The following is a 19,902-nucleotide window of genomic DNA, read 5'->3' as shown; positions in this document are numbered from 1 at the left end:
CTCATCGTAGGATGAGTCCTAATTTAATTGTTAGATTTAATGAAATAGATTTAGAATGGCAGGATAAGATTAAGTACTTAGGATTAGTACTCGACAAACGGATGACCTTCAAGCATCACATCAACCAAATTTGCAACAAGGGATCCCAGCTCATTTATCAATTGTATCCTCTCCTAAAAGGGGATGGCCTAACAGTTCGTGCAAAACTAAAGATGTACAAGACAATTGTATTACCAGGCATCTTATATGGATCGGAAGTCTGGTCACTGGCTAGCGACAAAAACCTGAAGAGAGTCAAATCAGTCCATAACAGATTCCTCCGACTGGCGATAAATGCACCCCGTTTCCAGTCAAACCGTAATCTATACAATCTCAGAAACTTCCCCCTCATCACCGACATCATTAAACAAAAATCAGAATCATTTTTCATCAAAGCCGCCGCCTCCGAATATCATCACATCCGGAACATTGGAATAAACCCAGAGCACCCCATCACCAAACTTCCAAAAATGACAATCACTCGCACATTTCATGGTTAAGCAATCTAGACCAATTCTACAGTTACACTACAAATGAAACACTCAAGATAACACCAAGCCATCAGTTTCGTTCATAACAAATATCAGACAGAAGGCAGGAGCTGAATTAAAGTCTCGGTACCTTAGAACCACAGGGGTCACTGAATCCATCCGACACACACACAGCATAAGGTGGGACGAGGCAGTCTGAATTATATTTTATAGATGTATTTCTCACATATCTCAGAGCATTTCACGGTCGTCGTCGTCGTCGTCGCCGCCGCCGCTTCTGCAGAAGTAGCAAATGGCCGTCGTAGCAAATGCGGCGAGGGACGCCCAGCCTTCGATTCCGAATGCACAAAGTGTGTGGTCTTGTTTCCCAGTCTATATTTGGTCGGTCTCGTAAGAGGTTGAATGTAACGAATGGGTGGGGAAGAGCAAGGGGCAGCGGCTGTGTACAACGAAAACACAATTCCTCAGGGGTGTGAGCGTTTCGAGATGAGTCTTATACAAGTTAAACTTGATCGTCAGTGACCGTGTGGCCTAATGGATAAGGCGTCGGACTTCGGATCGGAAGATTACAGGTTCGAATCCTGTCACGGTGGTGTTTGTCCAGTTGTGAAAAAGAAACATATCGTTTCAGTGTAGCACTTGAGCAGAACGAAACCGTGTGAATGTTGCTGTTGACTATTTTATGCATGGAGATGCTCTTGAGCTTGAAACACGTACAACAAGACCGGTGTTAACTAGCGAAATGGTCGGCAGAGTGCCGTCGCCGCGAGTTTTGACCTGTACTTGCACATCTAAAACAACGTTGGAAAGTAACTCGTTCGGTTTATGAGTCACATCAAGTATGTGTGTTAATTGTGACGAAACTAGCTCTGCAGGTTGTCATGCAATTCTTTTACCTCTCAGAAATGATTATGAAATAAAAGTGAACTACGTGACGAGTTTGACGTTACGAAAACATTAGGCAACATGGAGAGATTCTGTATGGGACCAATCAACCCAAACGAGTACTGTGTGACGTGCTAACCGGCACGTATTCACCGAGAGAGCGCGGCTAGCTCAGTCGGTAGAGCATGAGGCTCTTAATCCCACGGTCGTGGGTTCGAGCCCCACGATGGGCGCAACGGAATTTTGTTCCGCTGCAGATGTAAATTACCGTTTTTCTTATTAACGTGATGTAATGGAAATAGCAACTTTAAACTTTGCCTACGTCTCCGTCAGTCGCAAGGATACTGTATTTGAATGTGAAGGTGATTCTGTAGACATGTGTGAAAGACCTGTTCTGAAATGCAAGTTGTGTTGTTTGGAGAGCACATCGGTTACGTGTCAGATGTGTAGCCAAGCAGTAATGGGTCGCCATAGCTGCAAATATTAGTCGGTATTATGAAGTGTTGTCAGCTGAGGTCTGGTGATCCAGACGACCGTAATAACGAAGTAGGCAAAACTACCGCTAGGCCACGCCTCTTTGGCTCAGTGGCAGAGCACTGGTCTTGTAAACCATTGATCGTGACTTCGATCCTCAAAGAAGGCAGACAAATTATGGAAATCAGTTGCGCGTCGTGGCCGTATACCAAACAGTATCTTTGATGACGAACAATTAGCGACAGGCGTTTTATTAAGAATTACTCTCTGATATTATTAAGGCGAATGGCGCAGATAAAGCATTTGCCAAAGCGGTACAGCATAAGGCGAGGCGGGGAAGTCTGAATTATATGTTATAGATGTATTTATCACATATCTCAGAGCCTGTCGTCGTCGTCGTCGTCGTCGTCGTCTCCGCTTCTGCAGAAGTAGCAAATGGCCATCGTAGTAAATGCGGCGAGGGACGCCCTGCCTTCGATTCCGAATGCACAAAGTGTGTGGTCTTGTTTTCCAGTCTATATTTGGTCGGTCTCGTAAGAAGTTGAATGTAACGAATGGGTGGGAAAGAGCAAGGGGCAGCGGCTGTGTAGAACGAAAACACAATTCCTTAGGGGTTGAGCGTTTCGAGATGAGTCGTATATAAGTTATACTTGGTCGTCAGTGACTGTGTGGCCTAATAGATAAGGCGTCGGATTTCGGATCCGAAGATTGCAGGTTCGAATCCTGTCACTGTGGTGTTTGTCGTGAAAGAGAAACATACCGTCTTAGTGTATCACTTGAGCAGTACGAAACCGTGTGAATGTTGCTGTTGACCATTTTCTGCTTGGAGATGCTCTTGAGCTTGATATACGCACAACAAGACCGGTGTTAACTAGCGAAATGGTCGGCAGAGTGCCATCGCCGCGAGTTTTTGACTGGCACTTGCACATCTAAAACAACGTCGGAAAGTAACTCGTTCGGCTTATGAGTCACATCAAGTACGTGTGTTACTTCTGACGAAACTATCTCTGCAGGTTGTCATGCAATTCTTTTACCGCTCAGAAATGATTATGAAATAGAACTGAACTACGTGAAGAGTGTGACGTTAGGAAAACATTAGGCAACTGGGAGAGATTCTGTATGGGACCAATCAACCCAAACGAGTACTGTGTGACGTGCTAACCGGCACGTATTCACCGAGAGAGCGCGGATAGCTCAGTCTGCAGTCGGCTAGTGTTACGTATTGCCGTCACGTTCCTGACACACGATGGCTCTTTCGTATCGGAAAGCCACGATCAAGCTTCAGTTCGACACTACGTACTCTAGACCCAAGGCCCACGAAGTAGAGCGTTTTTTACGCGATGTGGTACATGTTGATCCTAACGAGCTGATCGGTATCCACTTATCTATTGTCTCCAGCGTCGTATATCTTAAGTTCACTGACGACGAAGCATGTGACAAACTTCTCAGACGCTCGACGGCAGGTTATCGGTTCTGCCACTCAGACGGAAACGTGGGTGTGGTGACGCTTGAACGTGCTGGATTGGGAATCCAAAATGTGCGCGTGTTTGAGCTCCCTTTTGAAGTTCCAGCGGATTTGGTCACCCTTGCTCTTCGACCCTATGGAACAGTTCTCGGCCACACGGCCGAAAAATGGAAGACCTTCGACACCCACCCTGTCCTTAACGGGGTGCGACAAGTCCGTATTGACCTGCATCGCCATATTCCTTCGTATCTCACGATCGCTGGTTGCAGGGCAATTATTATTTACGACGGTCAGCCGAGAACCTGCTGCGGTTGTGGCCAGACGGGACACATGCGTACCGAATGCCTGCAACGCCGTCTCGTACAGACACCCTCGACCGACCAGATTCGTCCGTCGACACCGACCTCTCTGCCGATTACGTATGTTGCGGCGGCGAGAGGGGAGACGCCAGCTGTATATGACGACCCCACTGTATTGGTGCGAGCTTTGGAGGACCCTGCAGTAGCTTCCACGGAGCCCCAAGCGTCTTTCAGTGCTGATGCTACTTATGTCCTTTCGTCGGACCCCGGCGCACCGTCACAACGGCTCGCCGACGGTGTGATGGAAGTTGAAGCACAGGATGGAGCGTCCTCCCCTTGCCCTACGTCGGAAACAGAGGCGCGGCAGCGTAAGCAGAAATCACCCAAGCGTCATAAGAAGCGGCGCAAGACAACCGACGACGTAGAACAGCCCGAGGCGACACCGCTGGATGACGAGGTGCCTCAACCGCTCCACCGTGCCGACACAGGCGACCCTACCGTCTCACACGGTTCGACGTCTTCTCCCACTACCGCTGGGTCTGGACCACATGGGGATGCGGGAGATCACCGCAGCTCCGACACCGGGGATGCACCCTTGCCTCCGTCTGCCTCTCGAGATCCAGTGGTGTCAACGTCCCTGGGCGACTGGGCGCAGGAGATGGAGTTGCAGGATGCGTTTCAGGACCAAGACGATGCACCGATGCCGATGGCAGCGTCTACGCGGCCGGCGACAGACGCCTAGGGCGGCATGAGCACCTCTCGTCGCTGCCTAGCACTTCGCAAGACCGGCGCTCCACGTCACGACTACTGCCCTCCTGTCATACCATGGTCACCTCCCGAGACTTGATGGACCAGGCATACCGCCTCGCCACGATCAACGTCGATGGCATTACATCTGATGTCAAGACCCGTATGCTGAAGGATACGTTACGCGCTGCCGATCTGGACGTTGTTTTCCTTCAAGAAGTCCGATCAGGACTCTGTCTCGATGCCTACGGATATGACGCCTACACTATGCCTGCAGATGTGGGCGGCGGAGGTACGGCGATTCTACTGCGGGAAGGGATAATGGCCACTGATGTCTCCTATTTACCGTCGGCCCGGGGGGTCGCACTCACGATTGGTACAGTACGTCTGGTGAACTTATATGCTCCTTCAGGCACCGGAAAAAGGAGAAAACGGCGCACCTTTTTTGCCGAAGATATAGCCCCGCTCTTCCAGGGCAATACCGACCACTTGGTAGTAGGCGGCGATTTTAATTGTGTGCTCCGCCCATCCGACCAGGAGCCACACTATACCACCTGCCCGGCACTCCAGGCACTTGTACAGGACTTGGCCTTGTTGGACACCTGGATCATCCAACACGGCGACCGTCGAGCACACACCTACTTTACTAGTCACTCCGCGAGCCGTTTGGATCGAGTCTACGTCACCCGCGGCCTACGATCGGCCGTTGTCGACGCTGAGATGTGGCCGGCAGCGTTCACGGATCACCTCGCATATGTGTGTACTCTCACCCTTCCCCGCCAGCGCGTCCGCCGAAGTAGGGGTCCGTGGCGCCTCAATGTGGCCCTTGATGAGATAAATTGCAGACGCGCAGTCGAGTCCACATGGAGCAATTGCCACCGGCGTTTACCCGCCTACCGTTCTGTACTTCAATGGTGGTTACGGTGTGCAAAACCCGCACTGTGCCGAACATTAGTCAGCTATGGACGCGACCGAGCGCGCTGGTATACTGCGACTACTGATTTTTACTATACTGCGCTCCGCGAACTGGCTGTACAACCGCCGTCGCCAGAGCGACAATCAGCAGTACAACGCGTCAAGGCACAATTGCTTCGTATCAACGCCGTACGTCTTGCGGGTGTGCGGGTGCGTGCGAGGACGACTGATGATGTTCGTGGTGAACGACCTTCCCTCCACCATATCATTCAAGAACGCCGAAGACGCAAGAGGCAGCTCATTACCGAGGTTGAGACGGAGGATGGGCGACGCGTTGACGCACAAATGGATATCGTCCGAGCGTTCACACAGTCATATAAACTTCTTTACGAGAGGGAGTCCCACATGAATGTAGGGGTCAGGGAAGTCCTATCTGACCTACCAGTCTCTCGGAACCTACAAGATGATGCTACGCTCTTGGCGGTGACTTTGGAAGAACTGCGAGAGGCTCTGTTGCGTGGCTCTCCCAACAAAACGCCTGGCCCTGACGGCCTCCCTCTTGAATTTTACAAGCGGTTCTTTGATCTCATGGGCCCAATGTGGGTCAGGATGTACAATGAACTCCTGGACGCCGATTTTCAGGTACCATCTGACTTTACTGAGGGTCTCTTGATCCCTGTGCCCAAACCCGGCGGAGGCCGTCGCCCTCTTGATTTTCGCCCGTTGACAATGCTAAACACTGACTATAAGCTGTTGACACGCATGCTCCGTGAGAGGCTCAAACATACGGTAATGGCGGCCATTCACACTGATCAAACCTGCCTCGGGGGCGACACTAATGTGTTTACGACTTGAAGCACCTATAGAGACGTGGTGGCGCTCATGCAAACTTGCCGCCTCCAAGGCGCTCTTGTTGCGCTGGACTTCGACCATGCTTTCGACCGCGTTAACCATGGTTTCCTGCGTGCTGTTATGGAACACATCGGTATCCCGCGTCTGACGACATCTGTTGTGCTTCGATTGATCCATGGGGCTGTCACGAGGATTATGATCAACGGCTGTCGGTCCGCCCCCGTCCGTGTCAACAGGTCCGTCCGGCAGGGTTGTCCTCTTTCTGCCATGCTCTTCGCCGTTGCCCTCGAACCAGCTCTTCACGGACTACGGCGACGCTTAGAAGGACTTACCCTCCGTTCCGTAACCTTTCGATGTGGTGCATACGCCGACGATGTGATGTTCTTAGCACGGTCTGGTGACGAAATACACACGGCGTTTTCCTGGCTCCACCAGTATGGGGCGGTGGCAGGCAGTGTGCTCAACCTTCGGAAATCACGCTACATGGAGGTAGGACGAGGAATGCCTGCAGGTCTGGCCGTACCTCTGACAAAGGTCCCGATGCTCAAGTGTTTAGGGATATCACTCCATCGACAAATTCAACGCACGGCGGCCTTTACGTATCGTATGGTCTTACGACGACTCCGTTTAGAGGCTCGTCTCAATAAATTCAGATCATTGAACATTTTGCAACGCACCCAATACGTCAATGTGTACATGGCTTCTCACCTTAACCATTACGCCCATGTACTGCCGATAACGGACACGATGGCTTCCAGGATACAGGCAGTGTTTGGACACGTGGTGAACGATGGTGCTGTTTTCAAGATCCGTTTTGTTACGCTTACTTTACCCTTCGACAAAGGCGGTGTTGGACTCACTCACGTCAAGCCCAGAGCGCTGGCACTGTATCTCCGTTCCATGAGGCGACTCTGGCTTTCACCAACAGCCAGTCTCCCCGGCCTACTGATTGAAGAAGTGGCCCCACGTACGCTGTACCCACCGATACCAGTTGGACATTTATCGCCCTCGCTGTCACATATTAGAACGTTTTTCGTAGAGCATAGCTATGTGTTGCGGGTTATATCGGAGACACGGAATTCGACAGCGAAGACTTATTATAGTGCTCTCCAGCACTGGACTCCGGATAACGACATTGTACGGCGCCACCCTACGGTCGACTGGCCACGGGTATGGCGAGCCATCCACGCGCCGTTCCTGTCTACTTTCGTGCGGTCGACGTGGTATGTGGTCGTTAACGAGAAACTTCCAACCCGACAACGGCTGCATGCCATTCACCTAATTGACGACCCTGTGTGCCCCCGTTGCACGACGTTAGACACGGACGAACATAGGCTGAACTGTGGCCCCGCGCGTGAGTGCTGGAAACTGATCCGCCAGATCCTGGCTTTCCTGCTCCGCCGCCCCTACGTTTCGATTTTACCCAAGAACTCTTTCATCCCGACGCTGTCTATTTCCCTATGACCCGGATGAATGCGGTTAATTGGGTACGAGGAATGGCGATACACTACATATACCGCGATGGAGACAAAGACGTCCTCGATTTATGGTACTATGTGATCGACGAGTTTCTGGTCTTAACGAACAGACAGGATTACCGGAACCTTTTTGCGAACTATTTGGGTTCGTCATTCATGGACCCACCACCCAGCTGGGGTGTGCCGGGTGTGAGAAGACATTAACTTGTAGATGTGATCTTTCCACGATTCCCCTATGGTAACATCAACAGTCTCTGACTGTGTGCAGCGGCCCCGGGCGCTCCAACGATTGGTGGCTGGTGATGTCCAATGTAATGACGACCGCCCGTTCGTGACCGCCCGCCTAGCAATGCGACCGCGGCGAGCAAGATGGCCCTTTTTAGTTCACTTTGTTGGCAACTTTTTGCGCATGGCTGCCTTGTTTTTTTTTTTTTTGTTTTCTTTTATGCATTCTCAAGGAAAGAGAAGACACAGGAAGAATGTGAATTGGAATGGACTTAAGTCTTTGACTAAGTTTGTAACTTTATGCATACCTGAATGTATAATTGCTATGTAAAGTTGAATTGATAATAAATATTTTACATTAAAAAAAAAGTTGGTAGAGCACTTGCCCTGAAGGCAAAGGTTCAAAAAAAGAAAAAAAAAAAAGGTGATCGGTGTACGTAAAAAAAAAGTGATCGGTGTACGTAAAAACAAAAAAAGTCTGTAGAGCATGAGGCTCTTAATCTCACGGTCGTGGGTTAGAGCCCCACGATGGGCGCAACGGAATTTTGTTCCGCTGCAGATGTAAATTACCATTTTTCTGATTAACGTGATGTAATGGAAATAGCAACTTTAAACTTTGCCTACGTCTCCGTCAGTCGCAAGGGAACTGTATTTGAATGTGAAGGTGATTTTGTAGACATGTGTGAAAGAAATGTTCTGAAATGCAAGTGGTGTTGTTTGGAGAGCACATCGGTTACGTGTCAGATGTGCAGCCAAGCAGTAATGGGTCGCCATAGCTGCAAATATTAGTCGGTAATATGAAGTGTTGTCAGCTGAAGTCTGGTGATCCAGAAGATCGTAAGGACGAAGTACGCAAAACTACCGCTAGGCCGCGCCTCTTTGGCTCAGTGGCAGAGCACTAGTCTTGTAAACCAGTGATCGTGAGCTCGATCCTCACAGGAGGCAGACGAATTTTGGAAATCAGTTGCGCGTCGTGGTCGTATACCAAACTGTATCTGGGATGACGAACAATTAGCGACAGGCGTTTTATTAAGAATTACTCTCTGATGTGATTAAGGCGAATTGCGCAGATAAAGCATTTTCCAAGGCGGTACAGCATAAGGTGAGGCGAGGAAGTCTGAATTATATTTTGTAGATGTATTTATCACATATCTCAGAGCCTGTCGTCGTCGTCGTCGTCGTCGTCGTCGTCGTCGTCGTCGTCGTCGTCGTCGTCGCCGCTTCTGCAGAAGTTGCAAATGGCCATTATAGGAAATACGGCGAGGGACGCCCTGCCTTCGATTCCGAATGCTCAAACTGTGTGGTCTTGTTTCCCAGTCTATATTTGGTCGGTCTCGTAAGAGGTTGGACGTAACGAATGGGTGGGAAACAGCAAGGGGCAGTCTCTGTGTAGAACGAAAACACAATTCCTCAGGGGTGTGAGCGTTTCGAGATAAGTCGTATATAAGTTATACTTGGTCGTCAGTGACTGTGTGGCCTAATGGATACATTCTGGCTCTAGCTGCCGACGCGTACGGACGTGCTTCCGTTTACTGCGTGTAGTCAGTGTTTCGCCAGTGTTTACCTTTGCGTTTCGGTGTTTTTGAGTTTTGTGATTTTCTTTGTGTGTAACTTGTGATTCTTCTGCCTCCTGTGTTCTGTTTTTGTGTTTTCTACCGACGATTATTTGTCGTTTGTGGAGTTTTCGTTAATTACCGGAATCTCCCCTTGATTACTGCATACCATGGCTACAACTGTGAGAAAGAATACTCTGGTTTTTGCCTTCGCTAAGGAAAGACAACGTGTTTAGCCGACTGCTCTGGAAATTCATGATTGGCTTGGTCAGGTACTTGGCATAAATTCTGGTATGGTACATACCACTCAGCTAGATACTGACAACTACTGTGTTTTCGTAAAGTTTTTGGATCCCGATTCGGTCGATAAAATTATTGGAAAATTCGGGTATCATGTCGAATTTTTGCATAGAGACGGCACTACAAGTAAAGTGGCTATCAGGAGAGCTGATGCTCTTTATAGATCTGTGCTGGTGTTAAATTTACCTATCGAGATAGATAATGAGAAAATCAAGGTTACCCTGTCTCAATATGTTGAGGTAAAGGATATAGTTAACGAACGTTGGTCGAAGCAATTTAAAATTCAGAGCTTCAATGGTATTCGTTCGGTAGAGATGGAAGTAAAGACGAATATCCCATCTCATATAACTGTTGTCGGGCATAAAGCACACGTGATTTATACTGGTCAAACCCCTACGTGCCATATATGCAATGAATCGGGTCATTTAAGGCAGGACTGTCCCCGTCGTGTCTTTGTACTACAAACAAATTTAGTCCAACGCCGCAAGATGACCTTGAACGAAGTTTTGGCAACCGATAACACAGCCAAACAGGGTGAGGGTTAGGATCCTGTACCTAGTTCTGGAACTATTGCTGTTGAAGGCAGTGATTTTCCACCCCTGGTAACACGCTTCAATTGTGATTCCTCTGCCCGTGAGTTAGACGTACTAACCAAGAAACGACCACTTGAACGTACAGATGATCATTCTGATGATGACACCTCCCGACAATCTCCTGCTGTACGTAAACAGAAAGCTGGCGATGAAAATCTGCATGTGTCCCAAGACGGAATGCAAGTGGATTTAATTGCAGTTTCTGATACATCTCGCTCACTGCCAGAAAATGCAACGGCAGCTGCCGACAGCGAGAAAGTAGAAGTCCCCCAAGCAGTGACAACTTGCCCAGCTGTAAACAGCGATAATCAGCTGTTTACCGACGGGAAGTTCGCGGAAGCGGTAGAACAACACCACCGCGACACCGCGACAGCACAGCAACCGGCACCAGAGTGTAAACAAGAGAAAGTGTTTACTCCTGAACCGGAAAATAAGCAAACGCCGTCGCAAGCATCACAACAAACGAAGGTAGCATGTAAACAGCAGGCAGTGTTTACAAACCAGGTCTCTCTAGACACTGCTGCTGAAGCGGCCGCGTCGAGTGTTGCCACAACAAAATCAGGTCAGGGTTTTAAGGGCGTCCACCGCCGTACGCTAAAACCACAACCGAATCTTACTGTTTCTCGCACCCAAGCCAAACAAAAAGCGGACAAGTCAGACGTGAAATCACAGAAAAATATACGATATGAAATTGTCAGAGAAGGTGCTCCAGATGAGCCTCCTGACACACTCAATGTCGAACAGTCCCTCAGTACTAAGGTGCGGGATGACAATGGCAGACAAACTAACGTTTAGCGACCGTGTTACTAGGACTGCTACCAAGTTCTGAATGACTGTAGTTCTAAACCGGATTTCAGCGCACCAAAAGTACAACAGTTTTTTTTTTTTTTGACCAACTTTGTCGGTGGCCAATAGCAAGTTAGAAATGCAAGCATACTCTATCACAACGATCAATATAAATAAAATTCGAACCTCATTAAAGCTAACTGCTCTCAAGGAATTTTTGTATGACTCTGGAACCGATATCGCTTTACTACAGGAGGTTGTAACGACGGAATTTGTAATACCAGGATACACCGCAATTGTTAACGTATCTTGTGACACACATACAGGAACAGCGGTTCTGCTCAGGGAAGGGATTCCCGTATCTCAAGTGGAGCGGTTGGAATCTGGAAGGGCAATTAGTATTAACGTTTTAGGTACCACATTGATTAACTTATACGCGCCCTCAGGAAATAGTAATAGACAGGACAGGGCAGCATTTTATAAAGAGGAACTTATATATTTATTACGTCGAAACCCAAACAGTTTTATAATGGGCGGTGATTTTAACTGTGTGTTAAATCGTAAAGATCAACAACCACATTTTAACGGTTCTTTGGAACTTAAACGCCTAGTAACCGACCTAAAACTTAAGGACGCATGGGAACTAAAATATCCAACGAAGGTTGAATATACGTATATAACACAGACTTTGCGCATTAGAATAGACTGAATTTATGTTTCCCAAAACTTGGAAAGATGTCTACTAAATTCAGAAATCGTACCTGTATATTTTAGTGACCACTGCAGTATGAAGGCGTGCATTAACTTAGCTCCACAGCCGATTCAGATTCTTAGGAACCAGTGGCATCTAAATGTCTCTCTCTTAAAAGAGCAAGGTTTGGCAGACGCGGTATCGGATGCGTGGACCTTATGTCTGCGGTCGATCGAGAGGCACCCCACAGTATTAGACTGGTGGATTAAGGTTGCAAAGCCGAGACTGAGAAAAGTGTGTACCAGATACAGCAGAGAAAGAGGGTGGGAGTTAAAAAACAGTATGGAATTTTATTACAGTTTGCTGCGGGACCTATATGAACAGGCAAACGTGTCAACCATTAGATTACAAGACATCAGACACACCAAGGCGAAATTACTCGCCATTAAAAGACAACAGATGGGAGTTTTAAAACTGAAGTCAAAGGCGAAGTCGGTGGTAGGTGATGAAACAACATCCTTATATCATCAGCTTCGGCATGCAAAGAATAGGTGACGCATTGTTATTAGTGAACTTAAAACCCCCAATGGGACAACACTGACGTCTCAGAAGGAGATTCTAAATGCAGTATACCAGTACTACTATGCATTATATTCCTCCAGCCCACCTGACTAGGGGTCTCTGCAAGAGTTTCTCAGTGTTTTATCCCCACAGTTGACAAGTTCTGAAAACGACCAAATCCTTTCTGAAGTCAGTAACGAAGAGGTTCGTGAGACAATAACCAAGTCCCCGGTGAATAAATCTGCTGGACCCGACGGACTCCCTGTAGAATTTTACAGAAAGTTCTGGTTTTTAATTGGTGACACGTTTACATGCATTGTCAATGAGATTTTTAACGAGCAGACGATACCTGCAGATTTTAAAGACAGCAAAATTGTACTTTTACCGAAACACAAAGGGACGAAAAGTTTAAACAATTACCGCCCTATTTCACTTTTAAACTCTAACTACAAAATAGTATGCAGGATTTTAAAAAAAAGACACTTTTCCCTCTGACCGACAAATTAATTAGTCAACATCAGTCATGTGCAGCAAATAGAAGTATTTTTACTACAATTTCTGAATATAGAGACATCATCGCCTTAGCATCGGTTTCCAATATCAAATGTGCTTTACTTTTTATAGATTTTAATAAGGCTTTCGACTCGGTGAATCACCGCTTCTTATTTGAGGTACTGACAAAATGAGACTCGTCCACAAAACAGTTAATGTTATAAAAAACGTTGCTACTGGTCTGAACACTAAATTAGCTGTCAACGGTCAGCTGACGCGGCAAATTCAAATAAACCGCGGCATCCCACAGGGAAGTCCATTATCTATGTTTTTGTTTGTTGTGTCGTTAGAGCCCTTTTTAAGAAGTGTTCATGAAAGGTTAAAGGGCATAACTATAACTGGCAGGAAAACTGTAGTGAGAGCCTATGCTGACGATGTTGGTGTCGTCATAAGAGGGCAAGATGATGTAATTCGACTAGGGGCCATTCTTGAAAACTACTGCCACGCATCGGGTGCGACAACAAACGAAAATAAAAGAACAATCCTGGGAATGCGGGGTCTTGAACGGATACACATCGATTGGGCGAAGTCAGTTACCACCCATAAAACCCTGGGGACAATCCTGACGGCATGTCCAATGAGGATGACAGCCCTCAATTGGAAAGAAGTTTTAACAAAGATTCAAGGGGGACTTATTGAGAACTCACAACGACTTATGAACCAGGTTCAGAGGGTCAGGTTCATTAACTTATGCATTCTCTCAAAGGCATTTTATATGGCACAAGTGTTTCCCTTGCCGAAGTTGATAGCTCAGAAAATAATGTCGAGGATTGCAAATTTCTTATGGAAGGGGGAAATCTTCAGGGTTAACCTAAGAACTGCGACTTTACATCCTAGAAATGGAGGCTTCGGACTGGTGGACATACGCAATAAAGCTTCTGCGCTTTTCATAAAAAGGTCTTTAAACATATTTCACGCCAACCCCGGCAGTATTACTACACAATTGTTTAAATGTGTCCAGCCAGAAAGCCTTCAACCTCCGGCAGACGTACAAAAAATTAACCCCCGCCTGCGATACGTTAGGATCTTGTACACAGAATTGAGCTATGTTAACGAGAAACTCAAAACTTCACTGCACATTACAGCCAGAGATATCATGAGACAAAGACAACAATATGAAGTACAAAATAAAATTGCCACGAAATATATGAGTCACAACTGGGATGCAATTTGGGAGAATATTAGTTTTAACGGGCTCAATTCAGATGTGGTAACGGCATGGTACAAAGCCGTCAATAATATTGTCAGCACCAACGAGCGGCTTTATAAAATTGGGAAAGCTGAAACCCCCTTATGCTAGAAATGTAAACTAGTTGACACTGTGATTCATAGATTTACGTGTGCTGGAAATCTCAACAATTGGCATTGGATCAGGAAAAGTCTTGCACTACTGCAACGAACGTCACCCAATTCCATAACTCCTATGGTGCTTTTCAGACCTGAAACTACGTATTACCCCAAAACCAAAAATAATGCATTACACTGGTCAATGGGACAGTTTGTCCATTACATTATCAATAAAGTAGGTTGTGACGACGAAACGGAATTCAAGCTTTTTATGCAAATGGAGTACAGCAACATTAAGCCATATGTAGACCACAGGAAAATGTATGGAAACATGCTGATCATTTTATTCGAACGAATAGGTGTTTGTTAAAGCGCACAGTCTAACACTAAATCTACTTTTTTAGAAGTACTGCAGAAGTGAAGTATGAATGTACGTTCAAGATGAAGGAAATGCCTCTTCTTTTATCCATTTAAGTTACGTCTGCAACCCAATAAGTGTCTCATAAATGCTCGATGTATATTGCAATATAATCACATGTTCCCTACTCGAATGTCTGTTGACTGAAAACTCGAATGACGGCTTTGCAATGAGATCACCCACCCGGACGTCGTACAACCAGTGCTCCTTACCACAATAAAGAGAGCAGGCGAAAAATATACACGACTATACCCGCTTTTCTATAACAATTAAAATGCACTGAAGGAGCCATTCGGTGGGAGTGATTGGGGGGGGGGGGGGGGGCATCGTGGCCAGGCCTCGAGTTCTTTGACCCCTGCCCTCGTTGTCCCCGTCATGCTACTAAAAAAATAAAAAAAATGGATAAGGCGTCGGACTTCGGATCCGAAGATTGCACGTTCGAATCCTGTCACGGTGGTGTTTGTCCAGTCGTGAAAAAGAAAACTACCGTTTTAGTGTAGCACTTGAGCAGTACAAAACCGTGTGAATGTTGCTGTTGACCATTTTCTGCTTGGAGATGCTCTTGAGCTTGAAACACGCACAACAAGACCGGTGTTAACTAGGGAAATGGTCGGCAGAGTGCCGTCGCCGCGTGTTTTTGACTGGCAATTGCACATCTAAAACAACGTCGGAAAGTAACTCGTTCGGCTTAGGAGTCACATCAAGTATATGTGTTAATTGTGACGAAATAGCTCTGCCGGTTGTCATGCAATTCTTTTACCTCTCAGAAATGATTATGAAATAAAAGTGAACTACGTGACGAGTGTGACGTTAGGAAAACATTAGGCAACATGGAGAGATTCTGTATGCGACCAATCAACCCAAACGAGTACTGTGTGACGTGCTAACCGGCACGTATTCACCGAGAGAGCGCGGCTAGATCAGTCTGTAGAGCATGAGGCTCTTAATCTCAGGGTCGTGGGTTCGAGCCCCACGATGGGCGGAACGGAATTTTGTTCCGCTGCAGATGTAAATTACCGTTTTTCTGATTAACGTGATGTAATGGAAATAGCAATTTTAAACTTTGCCTACGTCTCCGTCAGTCGCAAGGAAACTGTATTTGAATGTGAAGGTGATTTTGTAGACATGTGTGAAAGTCATGTTCTGAAATGCAAGTGGTGTTGTTTGGAGAGCACATCGGTTACGTGTCAGATGTGTAGCCAAGCAGTAATGGGTCGCCATAGCTGCAAATATTAGTCGATAATATGAAGTGTTGTCAGCTGAAGTCTAGTGATCCATACGACCGTAAGGACGAAGTATACAAAACTACCGCTAGGCCACGCCTCTTTGGCTCAGTGGCAGAGCACTAGTCTTGTAAACCAGTGATCGTGAGTTTTATCCTCACTGGAGGAAGACGAATTTTGGAAATCAGTTGCGCGTCTTGGCCGTATACCAAACAGTATCTGGGATGACGAACAATCAGCGCCAGGCGTTTTATTAAGAATTATTCTCTGATGTGATTAAGGCGAATTGCGCAGATAAAGCATTTGCCAAAGCGGTACAGCATAAGGTGAGGCGAGGAAGTCTGAATTATATTTTGTAGATGTATTTATCACATATCTCAGAGCCTTTCGCGGTCGTCGTCGTCGTCGTCGTCGTCGTCGTCGTCGTCGTCGTCGTCGTCGTCGTCGTCGCCGCCGCCGCTTCTGCAGAAGTAGCAAATGGGCATCGTAGCAAATGCGGCGAGGGACGCCCTATCTTCGATTCCGAATGCACAAAGTGTGTGGTCTTGTTTCCCAGTCTATATTTGGTCGGTGTCGTAAGAGGTTGAATGTAACGAATGGGTGGGAAAGAGCAAGGGGCAGCGGCTGTGTAGAACGGAAACACAATTCCTCAGGGGTGTGAGCGTTTCGAGATGAGTCGTATATAAGTTATATTTGGTCGTCAGTGACTTGCAACGACACATTCCGTCGTACGTCACCGTTTGTGGGTACCGTGCAGTCGTAATGTATGATGGCCAACCTAGGACATGTGCTAGATGTAACTCGACGGGACATGTGCGTGCGGAATGTTTACAGCGTCGTGTAGTTCAACTTCCAACCGGAGAGAGTGTTCGCCCTCCCGCAATGTCAACATTACCGGCATCGTACGTGTCGGTTGCTCGCGGTGAGCCGGCAATACAACCGATTCGTGATCCACCTGCCGGACCCAGTCTCGCAGTTAATGTAGCATCACCGGACACTCCAGTCACGTCTGGGATGGCTTTTTCTGAAACCCATGACACTAACAGGACCAGTGATATGGTGGTAGAACAACCCATACTGGGTGCTGAGTTAACGGAGTTGTCCCTGGCTCCTGCGACCATGTCCGAACAAGTGACTGAAACGATGCCGAACTCTGACGCAGTAATACGCGGTAATAGATCTCCGAAGAAAAATAAAAAACGGAGGATGGCTCATCAAGGTGCGGAAGATACAGCACCGAGCTTGCGGGGAAAGGCAAAATTAATCGGCCAGAATTTAAAAGAAGGACCAGCTGACGCTGTCGCCTCGACTTCGCGCTCACGTAACGCACCACGATCTGACAACACCGTGTCGGAGTCGCCCGCGACGTCTGACAGCAGACAAGATGAGATGCCGATTCAGAACACTGAGCCACCGGATACGAATCCACCAGTTCCTGAACCAGTAGGCACCCTTTCCTCTCCTAATTGGGCAGACGAGTGTGAAACGAATGAAGGTGATGTAGAGATGCAGGAGGATTCAACACCCGCGACTGGCTCCTTGCCCCCTCTCTCAGCAGTTGATGGAAGCAAAGTCCACGTGGCCATGGCTACTCAAACGACCGAAACTGTCAGCGCCTCCAATTGACAGCTAGCTGACGTATCCTAACGTCTACTCCTTTCGTACGGAACATCAATGACCACCTTGCAGGCCTACAAGATCCTGACTCTCAATATCAATAAGATACGTAGCGATTTGAATCTGAGAAACTTATAAGACATGTTATACGCAGCTGACATAGATATAGCAATGCTTCAGGAAGTGAGTGATATCGAGTTACATCAGATAGCCGGGTATAACGCCTTCTTAAACCCTGGCAACGGTTTCGAACTTGGAACAGCATTACTCTTAAAAGAAGGGATCATTGCCAATTGTGAGGCAAAACTTGTGACCGGTAGAGGGATAGCAGTAACTGTCAATAACATCAGACTGATTAATATTTACGCACCTTCTGGGTCCAGTAATAGGCAACGCCGTGCAGACTTTTTCCGCCACGAGATCATTCCCCTCTTCGGGACCAACTACACTGATGTCATTTTTGGGGGAGATTTCAATTGTGTGCTTAGTCAAATAGATCAAACTCCGCACTTTAATCGGTGTGTTGAATTAGAACAGATCATTCAAGAACTCCGCTTAAGTGACACCTGGACGTCCACGCACGGAATGACAGTGGGTTTAACACATGTTACCAGTCATTCGGCAAGTAGGTTAGATAGAATTTACATATCGTGTAATTTAAAGCAACAACTGCTACACACCGAAATATGGCCCACTGTATTTTCCGACCATGCTGCCTATATCTGTACCGTCAACATGAAACAACAGGAAACCTACCGGAGTCGAGGGTTATGGAAGTTCAACATTGCACATTTGCAAGATACTGCATGTCGAGAAGCCTTCCTGTCCACTTGGACGGTATGTGAACGTAAATTCAATTCCTACAACTCCGCTATCGAGTGGTGGCTCCAATGCGCCAAACCTCAAATTAGGAAAACTTTAATGATTTACTCCCGTCAGAAAAATCAGTGGCACAAACAGATGATGGAATTTTACTTTAAGTGTCTTCGGGAGTTATATAAATTTGACTCGACCGTTATCGGCAGTTTTGCACAGATAAAACGAATTCAGGCAAAAATTTTAACGCTGCAACGGAAACAGTTGGAAGGTTTTCAAGTTCGGGCGCGAGTTCCTACGACGGTGCAAGAAGAAGAGGCTGCCATGTATCACATGTTACGTGAAAGTCGACGAGGCCGTCGGAAAATCCTTACACAGATCCGAACCAGCACCGGTGCCATAGTTACTAAACAAAATGCAATCTTGAGTGCGATTGAAGAGTAGTATCGAGACCTGATGTCCAATAAAATAACAGATGATACCGTGTTTGCGGATTTTACGACAAATTTATCACGGAGACTCGGCCCCACAGAGGCAAATCAGCTTATTACTGAGGTGACAGAAGATGAATTAACAGACATTATCCTACGGAGTCCGAAAAATAAATCTCCAGGTTCGGACGGCATACCTGCAGAAGTATATCAAACCTTCTGGCCGCAGATGAAATCGAAACTACTTGCAATATGTAACGAACTCATGACCCATGTAACGTTATTCCGCAGGAATTTCGACAGGGAATTGTTGTTTTACTGCCCAAGACCCCGTGCAGTGACAACCCAACAAACCTGAGACCTCTCACGTTGTTAAATAGTGATTATAAACTATTCGCCTGTGTCCACAGCCAACGGCTCAAAAATGTCATGACCACAATCACAGGACGGTATCAAACGAGTGTTGGTAGAAATAGATCTATTTACCACACGCTCACGGATTACAGAGATGTGATAGCCGTAGCGGAGGCCTACAAATTAAAATGCGCACTCTTAATGATAGACTTTGAAAAAGCATTCGACAGTGTGAGCCACCGATTCCTTTTCACGTCATGCGAGAATGGAGATTTCCGCACCAGTTCACCCAAGTAATCGACAATATGATCCGTAATAGTACTTCGCGAATCCAAATTAATGGTCGCCTCAGTGGTGCGATTGATATCGCGTGTTCGGTGAGGCAAGGCTGTCCGATGTCGATGGCTCTCTTTGCCATCGCCATAGAACCTCGGCTTGCTACGCTAACTGAACGTTTGCAGGGATTGGAAATCAATAGACAGAAGATTGTGTGCCGTGCGTACGCAGATGATGTCGGCTTTCTTGTCGTGAACGCGCAAGAAGTGAGGTCCTCACTTGAAATACTTCAACGATATGCGGCGGCATCAGGGGCGAAGGTGAACTGGCAAAAATCTGGAATCATGAATGTCGGACGGGGAATACATTTCCCCAACCATGCCCGATTACGGGAACTTACCAGTATAAAGTGCTTAGGACTTGAGTTTCGCCGGAAGATACAGAATACCACTGCTGTAAATTATAGAGATTTACTTCACAAGGTTAGGGCATGTGTACAACAGCATAGCATGAGGCAACTGAATGCTCTCCAAAACGTTTAACTGGTCAACACCTATATCGTCTCGAAGATCAA

The 19,902-nt window shown here is 47.0% G+C and overlaps 3 non-coding genes across 3 annotated transcripts; all 3 read left to right on the top strand.

The window, feature by feature from the left end:
* Positions 1-1,050: 1,050 nt before the first annotated feature.
* Positions 1,051-1,123, top strand: Trnar-ucg (transfer RNA arginine (anticodon UCG)). Its single transcript has one exon. It is a non-coding gene; the product is annotated as a tRNA-Arg (tRNA).
* Positions 1,124-1,575: 452 nt separating this feature from the next.
* On the top strand, positions 1,576-1,648 carry Trnak-cuu (transfer RNA lysine (anticodon CUU)). Its single transcript has one exon. It is a non-coding gene; the product is annotated as a tRNA-Lys (tRNA).
* Positions 1,649-8,743: 7,095 nt separating this feature from the next.
* On the top strand, positions 8,744-8,815 carry Trnat-ugu (transfer RNA threonine (anticodon UGU)). Its single transcript has one exon. It is a non-coding gene; the product is annotated as a tRNA-Thr (tRNA).
* Positions 8,816-19,902: the final 11,087 nt, after the last annotated feature.

The sequence above is a fragment of the Schistocerca gregaria genome, chromosome 5 (assembly GCF_023897955.1).
Source record: "Schistocerca gregaria isolate iqSchGreg1 chromosome 5, iqSchGreg1.2, whole genome shotgun sequence".
Classification (NCBI taxonomy): Eukaryota; Metazoa; Arthropoda; class Insecta; order Orthoptera; family Acrididae; genus Schistocerca; species Schistocerca gregaria.
This window is presented reverse-complemented; position numbering and strand designations above follow the sequence as displayed.